Consider the following 12,238-nt stretch of genomic DNA (forward strand, 5'->3'; position numbering starts at 1 on the left):
AAACTCAATGACCTGCAACGCTTACTCTGTTTCTCTTTGCCGATGCTGCCAGACCAGCTGAGTATTTCCAGCATTTTCTGTTTTTATTGCATTTATCTAGCATCTTTTAAAGTAGGAAAATGTCTCAAGGTGAAAGTGACATGCTGCAATCACAAACAAGAATCTTACACTTAAACAAAGCCAATTACGAAGGCATGAGGGGAGAACTGGCGAAGGTAAATTGGGTAAATAGACTGACAGGTATGGCGGTATTGTTCAACAAAAATACATTCCTTTGAAAAACAAAAACTCAGCCAGAAAGACCCATCCCTGGCTCACTCAGGAAGTTAAGGATAGCATTAGATTAAAAGAAAAGGCTTACAATGTTGCAAAAAAGAGTAGCAAGGCTGAGGATTGGGAGTGTTTTAGAAACCAGCAAAGGGCCATCAAAAAGTTGATTAAAAAAGGAAAAAATAGAATCAGAGTAAACTAGCCAGTAACATAAAAACAGATTACATGAGCTTTTACAGGTATATCAAAAGGAAGAGAGTAGCTAAAGTAAACATTGATTGGGGAATCTAAAACACAGGGACACAGTCTCAGGATAAGGGGCGATCATTTAGGATTGAGACGAGGTGAAATTACTTCATTCAAAGAGTTGTGAATCTTTTGAATTCTCTACCCCAGAGGGTTGTGGATGTTCCATCGTTGAATACATTTAAGGCTGGGATAGACAGATTTTTGGTCTTTCAGGGAAGCAAGGGGTGAGCAGGTGGGAAAGTAGAGTTGAATCCTAAGATCAGCCATGATCGTTTTGAATGACGGAGCAGGCTCAAAGGGTCATATGGTCTACTCCTGCTCCTATTCCTTGTGTTCAAGGTGCTCCAGAGAAACAGAAGCAGACGTAAATCAATGCCAAATCAAAGAAGGATAAGGACGTTATAAAGTATTGGTCTGCAATGAGATACTGAGGTGGCAGTGAATGAGAAAACGGGGATTATGGTGGTATGATGCTCAGCAGAACAGTTATTGGCATGGAACTTTCATTATCACTATTCGATCCTGAAACAAATTCACTGATGTGTAAGTAAGTGTTTGTTACTACAATCACAAGCATTAGCATCTTGAATTACTATCAATGCAAGATTATGTTCAGGGCTGAATAGTGAAGCCCGAGGTGCCACACCGCCACCTCCACCCTTTCTATTGGGCCTCTGGCTTCATTAACATCAGGCTGGCATGGCACCAATAGTAGAAGGATTGGAAGTCATGTTGAGTTGGGAGTTTAAAGGCCAGGTTAGGGGGGAACAGCAGTGATCGGGAGGTGATGGTGGGGGGAGAGACAGCAGTGGCCCATGTTCTTTAAATATGGGGTTGGAAGTAGCACTGATGTCCTTCCCAACTCCACATTCAGGTAAATAAATTTCAAATTCTTATCTTTCTGGTAGCAGGCGGTCCCAAGACCTGGATTTCCTGAGTGGCAAACTAACCTCAGGACAAACCATTTTTGCAGTGGAGGCCTCAAAGAGGCATTATGCCTCTTACTTGTATATGCAAGGTGCAAACACCCGTTTCAGGTGTGGGCATTGCAGGAAAAAAAATTTCCATTCCCACTACAGTGTGTAGCACACCTAGGAACACAGGAATAGGAGTAGGCCATTCAATCCCTTAAACCTGTTCAGTCATTCAATTGGATTATGGCTGATCTGTATTTCAATTTGGTTTCATAGCTTTTAATACCTTTGCTGAACAAAAATCTTTCAATCTCGGTTTTGAAATTTTCAATTGGCCTAGTCTCAACAGCTTTTGGAGATTTCCAGATTTCTACCACCCTTCCTGGCCAGAAATGTGCATGTGATTCCTGCCCCCCATATTGGAGGCTTACGATTGATTGTGAAGCTCTTTGGGATGTCCTGAGGTCAAACAAGGTGTGATATAAACGCCTCCACTAATATTCATTATAAGCCCACCAACTCCCACAGCTACCTCGACTACACTTCCTCACACCTTGCTTCCTGTAAGAACTCCATTCCATTCTCCCAGTTTCTTCAACTCCGATGCTTCTGTTCCAATGGTGTTCGATGCTTCTGTTCCAATGATGTTACCTTCCACAACGGCATTTCTGATACGTCTTTCTTTATTGTCAACCGAGGATTCCCCCCCACCCCTCCTGCACTGTGATTGACAATCGTATCTGACCCATCTCCCACACTTCTGCCCTCAGCCCTTCCCCTCCCTCCCAGAACTGTGACAGGGTTCTCCTTGTCCTCACTTTCCATCCCATCGGCCTTCACATCCAAATGATCGTCCTCCGGCATTTCCGCCACCTACAGCATGATGCCACCACCAAATACATCTTTCCCTCTCCTCCCCTGCCAGCATTTTGAAGAGTTTGTTCCCTCCGCGGCACTCTGATCCACTCCTCCATCACCCGACACCTCGTCCCCTTCCTACGGCACCTTCCCATGCAATCACAATAGGTGTAATACCTGCCCTTTTACCTCCTCTCTCCTCACCATTCAAGGCACCAAACACTCCTTCCAGGTGAAGCAACAATTTACTTGTACTCCTTTCAATTTCGTATACTGCATTTGCTGCTCACAATGCAGTTGCCTCTACAATGGGGAGACTAAACGCAGATTGGGTGACCGTTTTGCGGAACACCTCCACTCGGTCCACAAGCATGATCCTGAGCTTGCCATTTTAATTAACCACCCTGCCTCCATGCCAACATTTCTGACCTTGGCCTGCTGCAGTGTCCAGTGGACCTTTTTTTAATTCGTTCATGGGATGTGGGCATTGCTGGCTAGGCCAGCATTTATTGCCTATCCCTAATTGCCCTTGAGAAGGTGGCAATCTTCTTGAATCGCTGCAGTCTTTGGGGTGGAGGCACACTAACAGTGCTGTTAGGAAGGAAGTTCCAGGATTCTGACCCAATGACAGTGAAGGAACAGTAATGTAGTTCTAAGTCAGGATGGTGTGTGGCTTGGAGGGGAACTTGCAGGTGGTGGTGTTCCCATGCATTTGCTGCCTTTGGTCCTTGTAGGTGGTAGAGGTCACGGGCTTGGAAGGTACTGTCGAAGGAGCCTTCATGAGTTCCTGCAGTGCATCTTGTAGATGGTACACACCGCTGCCACTGTGTATCGGTGGTGGAGGGAGTGAATGTTGAAGGTGGTGGGTGGGGTGCCAATCAAGTGGGTTGCTTTGGCCTGGATGGTGTCAACTTTCTTGAATGTTGTTGGAGCTGCACCCATCCAGGCAAATGGAGAGTATTTCATCACAGTCCTGACTTGTGCCTTGTAGATGGTGGACAGGCTTTGAGGAGTTACTTACAGCAGATTCCCAGCCTCTGACCTGCTCTTGTAGCAACAGTGCTTATATGGCTATTCCAGTTCAGTTTCTGGTCAATGGTAACCCCCAGGATTTTGATAGTGGGGGATTCAGTGATGGTAATGCCATTGAATGTCAAGGGGAGGAGATGGTTGGATTCTCTCTTGTTGGAGATGGTCATTGCCTGGCACTTGTGTGGTGCGAATGTTACTTGCCACTTATCGATCCAATTCTGGATGTTGTCCAGGTCTTGCTGCATCTTCACACGGGCTGTTTCAGTATCTGAGGAGTTGCAAATGGTACTGAACTTTATGCAGTCATCAGCAGAAGTTCATTGATGAAACAGCTGAAGATGGTTGAGCCTATGACACTACCCTGAGGAACTCCTGCAATGAAGTCCTGGGACTGAGACGATTGAACAACTACAACAATCTTCCTTTGTGCCAGTTATGACTCCAACCGGTGGACAGCTTTCCCCCAATTTGCATTGACTGCAGTTTGCTAGGGTTCCTTGATGCCATACTTGGCCAAATGCTGCCTTGATATCAAGGACAGTAACTCTCACCTCACTTCTAGAGTTCAGCTCTCAGTTCCTCAACCCAAGCTCGAAGAACAGCACCTCTTCTTCTGATTAGGCACTTTACAGACTTCAGGACTCAACATTGATTTTAACAATTTCAGAGCATGACTGCCTTTTTTATTTTATTTTATTGTATTTTGTTGCCATGGGCTTGTCTTAAACTTGTTTTTCAGGTTTTTGCTTTTGGACAGAGCTGTTCATTATTCTGCCATTAACACTCTCTGTGGACTAATGTTTTGACTTTTAATACAACTATTAATACTCCCTTTGCCTTTGTTCGTTGACATCTTTGTCATTTAATCTCTCCTCCCGTCTGCCCAATCACATTCCTTCCCATTCGTTCTTCTTCCCCCTCTGCCTTTTCACTTGATCAAAGCCTATTACATTTCTAACCTTGGCCAATTCTGATGAAAGGTCACAGACCTGAAACTTTAACTCTGTTTCTCTCTCCACAGATGCTGCCAGACCTGCTGAGTATTTGCAGCACTTTCTGTTTTTATTTATGATATAAATGCATGTTTTTCTTTTCTTACATTACAAGTTCAGCTTAAAAGCTGGGACTTGAATTAGCAATTTCTTGGAGAATTTTCTACATCAGTATTTTTCCATTTCAATGAGGAAGGAGGTATTGCTGGATCTGGTTCTAGGGAATAAGGTGGGACAGGTAGATCAAGTGTCAGTATGGGAACATCTAGGGGATAATGATCATTGTATCATAAGGTTTAGGTTGGCTATGGAAAAGGAGAAGGAGCAATCCAGAGCAAAAATAATTAATTGGGGGAGGGCCAATTTCAATGGGATGAGAAAAGATCTGGCCCAGGTAAATTGGAATTAAAGATTGGCAGGCAAAACAGTAATTGAACAATGGGATGCTTTTTAAAGAGGAGGTAGTTCAGGTATGGTCAAGGTACATTCCCACAAGGAGGAAAAGTAGGATAAACAAGGCCAGAGCTCTCCGAATGATGAAAGAGATAGAGAGTAAGATGAAGCAGAAAATGGGTGGTTATGACAAATGTCAGGTTGGTGATACAAGTGAGAATTAGGCTGAATATAAAAGGTTCAGAGGGGAAGTGAAAAAGGAAATAAGAGCAGCAAAGAGAGAGGGGGGAATTTTATCCTGGCAGTGGGGTTCTCGACGTCATAGGAAACCAACGCCAAGATGCCCACATCATCTCTTTTTTGGAAGGCGCACCAAATTTAGTGCCAATCAAGTAATTAATTGGACAGCAGCGGGCCTTCCATAGGATTTAGGATCCCGTTGCTGGAAGTCCCGGCCTTGCAGAGCAGCCGACCAATCAGAGGCCAGCAGCTGCAGCGCCACCACAGAAGCGATGGCTGCTGCTGTAGCTACAGCGACCAGACACTGAGGAGTGGCACTGGAACCTGGCTTAAGGTAGGTCAGGGCAGGAGGGGTTTCGCAAGGTGGGGGTTGCAGGTGAGGGTGAGGGGTGTTAGCAGCAAGGGCCTCAGCGGCCCACCACCTTCCCGATGCCAAATCCCTCATTCAGACATTAAGCGCCTCTGAACAAGGGACCCCCTGGCGCCGGGAAGCAGACCGCATAGTTTTTCATGCTGTGCTTCCTGTACACTGGTAGAGGCACCCGCTGCATGGGTAATTCAGACTGTGGCGGGAAGAGGCCCTTAATTGGGTGTTATTTGCCCAGCTAAGGCCTCAGTTGGCAGTGGGGCGGGAAGGCCGTTCACAGGCCTTCCTGCTCCAGACTAAATTTCAGCGGAAGCAATGGCCACCATTCCACCTCATTTTATGCTCTCCCCGCCTCCAAAGCTCCACCCAGAGTATGAGAAAAGACTTCCAGCCAACATTAAAGGGAATCTAAAAGTCTTATATAGGCATATAAATAGTAAAAGGGTGGTAAAAGGAGGAGTAGGGCTGGTTAGGGAACAAAAAGAGATTTACACATGGAGGCAGAAGGCATGGCTGAGGTACTAAATGATTACTTTCCATCTCTCTTTACCAAGTAAGAAGATGCTGCCAACGTCATAGTGAAACAGGAGGTAGTTGAGACACTAGATTGACTAAAAATTAATAAAGAAGAAATATTAAGAAGGTTGGCTCTACTTAAAGTTGTCACCAGGACTGGATCAAATGCAACCCAGAATACTGGGTGGAAATCGCGGAGGCACTGGCCATAATCTACCAATCCTCCTTCAATACAGGAGTTGTTCCAAAGGATTAGAAAATTGCAAATATTTGAAAAGGGATAAGTTTAGCGACTATAGGCCAGTCAGTTTAACCTCGGTGGTGGGAAAGCTTTTACAAATTATAATCCAGGATAAATTAACAGTCAATTGGATAAGTGCGGATTAATTAAAGAAAGCCAACATAGATTTTTTAAGGGAAAATCATGTTTAACTAATTTGATCAAGTTTTTCTATTAAAAAACAGAGAGGGTAATGCGGTTGATGTAGTGTATATGGACTTCCAAAAGGCATTTGATAAAGGCTACATAACAGGCTTGTCAGCAAAGTGGGATAAAAGGGACAGCGGCAGACTGGATTTGAGAGGAAACAGAGAGTTATGGTGAATTGTTGTTTCTCGGACTGGAGGAAAGTATATAGTGTGGTTCCCCAGGGGTCAGTATTAGGACCACTGTTTTCCTTGATCTATATTAATGACCTGGACTTGGGTGGGCAAGATGCCACAAAACTTCCAAGTATTGTGAACTGTAAGGGTGATAGGGGTAGACTGCAAGAGGACATAGGCTGGTGGAATGGGTGGACATGTGGTGGATGAAATTTAATGCAGAGAAGTGTGAAGTGTTACATTTTGGTAGGAGAACATGGAAAGGCAATATAAAATAATGGATACAATTCTAAAAGGGGTGCAGGAGCAGAGGGATCTGGGCGTATATGTACAAAATCATTGAAGATGACAGGCCAAGTTGAGAAAGCAGTTAATTAGGCATATGGGATCCTGGGCTTTATAGAGGCATAGAATACAAAAGCAAGGAAGTTATAGTGAACCTTTTATAAAACACTGGTTTGGCCTCGACTGGAGTATTGTGTATAATTCTGGGCATCACACTTTAGGAAGGATGTGAAGGCAATGGAGAGGGTGGAGAAAAGATTTACGTTAATGCTTCTGGGGATGGGAGACTTGGGTTACAGGGATGGATTGGAGAAGCTGGGGCTATTCTCCATAGAGTTGAGAAGGTTGAGAGGAGATTTGATAGAGGTGTTCAAAACCATGAGGGGTCTGGACAGAGTAGCTAGGGAGTAACTGTACCCATTGGTGGAAGGATCAAGAAGCAGAGGACACCAATTTAAGGTGATTGGCAAAAGAGCCAGAGATGACATGAGGAAAAGCTTTTTCATGCAGTGAGTGGCTGGGAGATGATGTGCACTGCCTGAGAGTGTGGTGGAGCCAGATTCAATTGTCGCTTTCATAAGGGAATTGGATAATTATCTGAAGAGAAAAAATTTGCAGGACTATAGGGAAAGGGTGGGAGAGGGGGACTTGCTGGGTAGCCTTTGCGGAGTTTTAACAGTGAAGTTTCATTACCAAACTGAAATAGACATAAAAATTGCAATTTGATAAGTTAGAGAAAAAGGTACCTAGTTAGAGAAGTTTGGAATTAGTAAAATTTGGCAGAGACCGAGAATAACATGAAATAGTCTGTAAACACATAAACATTACATTTACTTTTTTCTATTTACGATGTACCTGATTGATACAAGTGCTAGTCCAATGATATGACGGGCTGAATGGTTACAGCACAGAAGAAAGCCATTCTATGATGAACAGCACTGCACTTTCCCGGTGCAGCTCTTGCCATCATTTGTTTGTACTTGATTAAAAAAATGAAAATATTTATTCTACATGAAGCACTGTTTTTATCTGCATTGAATTTCATATACAGTATCAATCTGCTTATTTAAATTTAAAGTCCTCAACAAAACTATATAGTTGCTATCAAAATTACCCATAAGTATTGAATATATTACCAATGTAATGAAATGCTAGTTTAAAAGCAATGCAGGTGGTGAAAAAGAATTAAATATCCAGTTTGTATTTTTATCCGACATTATTCAAGAGTGGAAAGAACAATGGTGTTTCTAGGCTAACATGCACAACAAGGTTTGGAAGCTACAGATCTTCATTTTTCACATGGTTCAATACATTATGAGAAACTATAACTTGTTCACTGCACTGAAGCTGTTACAGTGAATTACTCAAGGCATGAAAGTAATAGAGTCAGCAAAAGTGAAGACAAAAAGGTGCCTCTGCAAACAGGCATTAAATTTAAGATTGGAGCTGATCAGTTGAAGATAAAACCAGGCCATTTGTTTAACTCCTTATTGGTGGAATTAGGCAGTTTCATAAATCTGGGTTCCTGTATATCGAATGTCTTGGTTGCACAGAAGCTGTGAAATCTGTCTCCTGTACAGTGCCCTTTGTAAGTACAGAATACAGTGCATGCCCAAGCTGTTATGAAAGGCTGTGTTAATTTGGGGAAAGTGACTTTTTTTCACCCTATCCGTGTTAGCTCAGCCATTTTCAAACATTTCACAAACTAATACTCACTCTACTTAGCACTCATTTGAGCAAAGCTCATGTTGCTAAGAATTAATGGATGAATCAATGCAACCTCGGTGGGCCGAAGGGCCTGTTTCAGTGCTGTAACTCTCTATGACTCTAACTTCACATTTGGAATTGCAATCTTTTCTGCATCGTTGTAAATAAGCACAGCAGAAAAAGGGACCTAGCTCTCATATAGATTATGATGTTAAGTGCCAGGATCTCAATGCTGGCAGTGTTAGCCTAAACTGATCTAATTCCCAAAACTAAGCTAGTGTTCTGAACAGCTGTGAACTCGTGCCGTGGTTCAGATTGGGTCTTGCTTTAATGTCATGTGTATCACAAGCATTTCACATCTGGGACCTGAGTTCAGTTGCAACCAGTCTGGTGCACTAAAGGTCTCCTCTGTTCCTTAACTGTATGATTTCTGTATAAAATGAACTGGGTCAGTATTAACCCAGTTCCTCACAGACATGGGTCAACAGCACAAAATAGCCTTTTAATGGTGTGAAGTTGTGAGTCTCACTCAAAGGTTCCAGGATTGCTGGTCTGGGAAATGGAAAAATGTCATATGAGGTGCTTTTTTCAGGTTTAGGCACATTGTTGGGTGTTCAATAGAGGAAGGATAGCTCTACAATTAATTGTGGTATATTTAAACTGGCAGAGACTTAAATCAGTATTCCATCACTTGATAAGTGCCAAAAAATCATGCAACAAACACATCAATTTTTAATATCACAAAGAGGTGGAATCCTTTAGTTAGCCTATTGTGATAAGGCAGAGAGAAAATAAAATAATTCACAGCATACGCACACACTGTGTTAGACGCGCCACCCAATTATCGTCTCCATTAATCCAAAGCAAAGGAAATTTGGGCAACGTGTATGATGAGCGACCATTTTGGTATTGTATATATTGCGCCATTGCTAAAGCTGAATTTCACTGGCAAGGTTTAAAAATGTAATTGATATGAACTTCAAAGGATTTATATGATACTTAAAGACAATCTCATACAATTTAAGAATGTTGTCTTTCAAAGTATCCAATATCCTTTATACACATCAATAATATACTGTGAAGAAATGCTTCTGTATGGCAGATAAATTTATGTTATAAATGTGTAAACATGGAAAAAAGCTTCAATAGTGTGAAAGAAAATGAGTCTCCTAGCTCGGATGAACCAAAGTTCACCTAATTTGTAAAGTCAGGCATTAGATCTGTTTATAATATGAAATTATTTTATAATATTTCAAAATTAATTATTGTGTTTATCAGGCAGAGGATTAACTAGCACCCAATCACTCTTGTAACAATGATGTCCTCCAAGATAAAAAGCCTCTTTGGTCAGCTTTCTTGAAGATCTTCCTGTTTGCCTTGGCTGCATTTAGTTTGGCTGCATTAAGGTGAAGTGCTTCTTCCAAACTGCATTTGGAAACCAGAATCATTGTAACTCACTTTGTAGGAAAATTTGTCAGAAATGGCTGAAAATTTGTAATGCCAGTAGTTGGAGAAAATGTAGGAAATAGATCTTCAGCAGTGAAGGTTCAGTTCTTGGTTCTATACACAGCTTTTATGTGTTATTTTCAAAACTCCTTTCATATTTAATGGATTAAAAAATTAAGTATCTATCAGCCATTCAAAAATAAAGCATAGCACAATTTAATTGTTCATGTTTTTACTTGTTCTTTGGAAGATTTCCAATTATTCATCTGCAAAAGATATGAATTTTAAAAGATCTCCCACTGAAAGTTCTTCCTGAAAATTTGCAAGTGCTCATAGTCTTTTAAAATGTTTTATTGGGTACAGATACCATATGACATAAGGAATTTATAGTGTATTCTTATCCCTTGAGAGTAATTTTAGCATTTTGTTGGATATGTATGGGTCAGAAACACAACTATGGCATGTGAGTTGAAGAATTATTCAGTTGTGATCTTGGGTTTCTGTCGAAGTTGGCACCAGAAACGAGAAACAAGTTAGTTTCTTGTACTTGTAGGGAAGTGCAAAGATCAAGGGACTGACCATGGCAAAGTTGGGTACTTTTTTTGCCTTGTTTTGGTTTGAAGGCCGATGGTAAAATCCAATTGTTTTACATAGGAACTCACAGCTCAGAGGCCTTTTGAGGGAAGGTCTTAAGCAGGGTTGAACTTGCACCTGCCTCAGACTGGACCCCTAACTCCATTCATTATTTAAGCCAGAGGCATTAGCATATTGTGGGAGTGAAATATGCCGCTGCGGTGCCATTGCCACAGCGTAACTGGGACAGCAGTCCATTGGGGTATACTGTTCAGCTGTTGCATCGGGCACTTTTGGTGACAATCCATTAGCTACTTAAAATTTAATTGCCTTTGGGGCCCTTAACCTGAATAGGTGCGCACAAGTATTTCTTGTACCCAATGTTGTTCGGACGCCAATGAGATGGAATACATTGTATGATTTATTGTCTTTATTTGGCATCACAGTATGCTCGCTTATATGCAGGTTTGCGTATGATGCAGCTGACCCTACCTCCAGCATTATTTGTGCTGAGCAGAAAACGGGATAGAAATAGGGTTGCCAACCTTCCAATATTATTCTGGAGTTTCCAGGAATTAAAGATTAATCACCTGGATTCTGTTGCGAACTGCCCCAGACAGAAAAAAAATATTAGGCCATTAAAAAAAATTTTTTTTTTCATTTTCCTTGAGTGCTGTTTTATATTAGTTGTAAAAATATTAGAGATGGTAAAAAAGGTTGTTTGAATTGGTGGAGCTGTTGGAGACAAGAGGTTATCCGATGAAAATATGTCCAACCAGGCTTGCTGACCCTAGATGGAGATTCAGTATAATAAATTATGGTGTTTTTATGCTGCTAAATGAAGGGATCCTGGTACTTAGCAAACATCTAACTCAGAATAGTCTTCGAAACTATCATGAAACAATGTCGCAAACTTCATCAAATTATATACTGGAAATAGGAATAATTCAAACTTAAACAATGCTGTGTAACCACTCTTAGTTCAAATAACTAACAAATTTGAAAACAAATTTAAGATATTATGATTTAAAGCAGGGTAGCCACATAAAGTACTCAGAAAAACTATTTTGTTTCTTTGCAAGCAGATGATAAGTTGATGCAAATATGATTGAAACAACACTATTATTTGCACATGATGGAATTACAATGAAATTGATGCATGGATATTCTGGCCTCTTTCTCTTCCAAACAAAAAGCTACTGTGTTAAAAATAATTAGCTTGTTTTGGTTATAATCAGTGCTGCCAACACTTGTGATTCTCAAAGTAGGTCACAATTCCGTGTCCAAACAGGAATCTTGAGATAGCACCAAAAGCATCATCAAGGATGACTTTTTCCATATCCTTTGATGCTGTTGTGAGATTCTGGAGCAAAGAATGCATCAAGACCCCATTTGAGATCATGAATGTTCGAAATGGTGGATTAGCCCTAAAGTGTGACTACTCCTCTACACATTATTTATTATTTACTTCAAGTCCATTTTCAAGGGTTATTTAACCTTCATTCTTTTATGCCCCCCTTCTCCTTACGCCACCCCCCCACCCGGCGATAGCCCCTGAATAGGGGCACAGGGATCACAATGCAGGATTAACCCACAGCAGTTACTTCCAATGCAGCAGCACACCAACTTTGTGCTGCCTGACAAATAATATGATACCAGCATGCAACCAATGCTAACCATGCTGTAGAGTGCCTGCAGACCTCAGCCGGGGGCCCAAAATCGTGAGCAGCTAGCACTGGCTATAGCTGGCCTGCACTACTTAAAACCAGTCTGCAACTCTGAAAGGGGAGGTG

The 12,238-nt window shown here is 41.7% G+C and overlaps 1 protein-coding gene across 4 annotated transcripts in view; it reads right to left on the bottom strand.

The window, feature by feature from the left end:
* arhgap15 (Rho GTPase activating protein 15) overlaps positions 1-12,238 on the bottom strand; it is an 806,049-nt gene that overhangs the window by 207,272 nt on the left and 586,539 nt on the right. The gene's annotated exons all lie outside the window — the stretch shown is intronic.

This window comes from Heterodontus francisci, chromosome 7, assembly GCF_036365525.1.
Source record: "Heterodontus francisci isolate sHetFra1 chromosome 7, sHetFra1.hap1, whole genome shotgun sequence".
NCBI lineage: Eukaryota > Metazoa > Chordata > Chondrichthyes > Heterodontiformes > Heterodontidae > Heterodontus > Heterodontus francisci.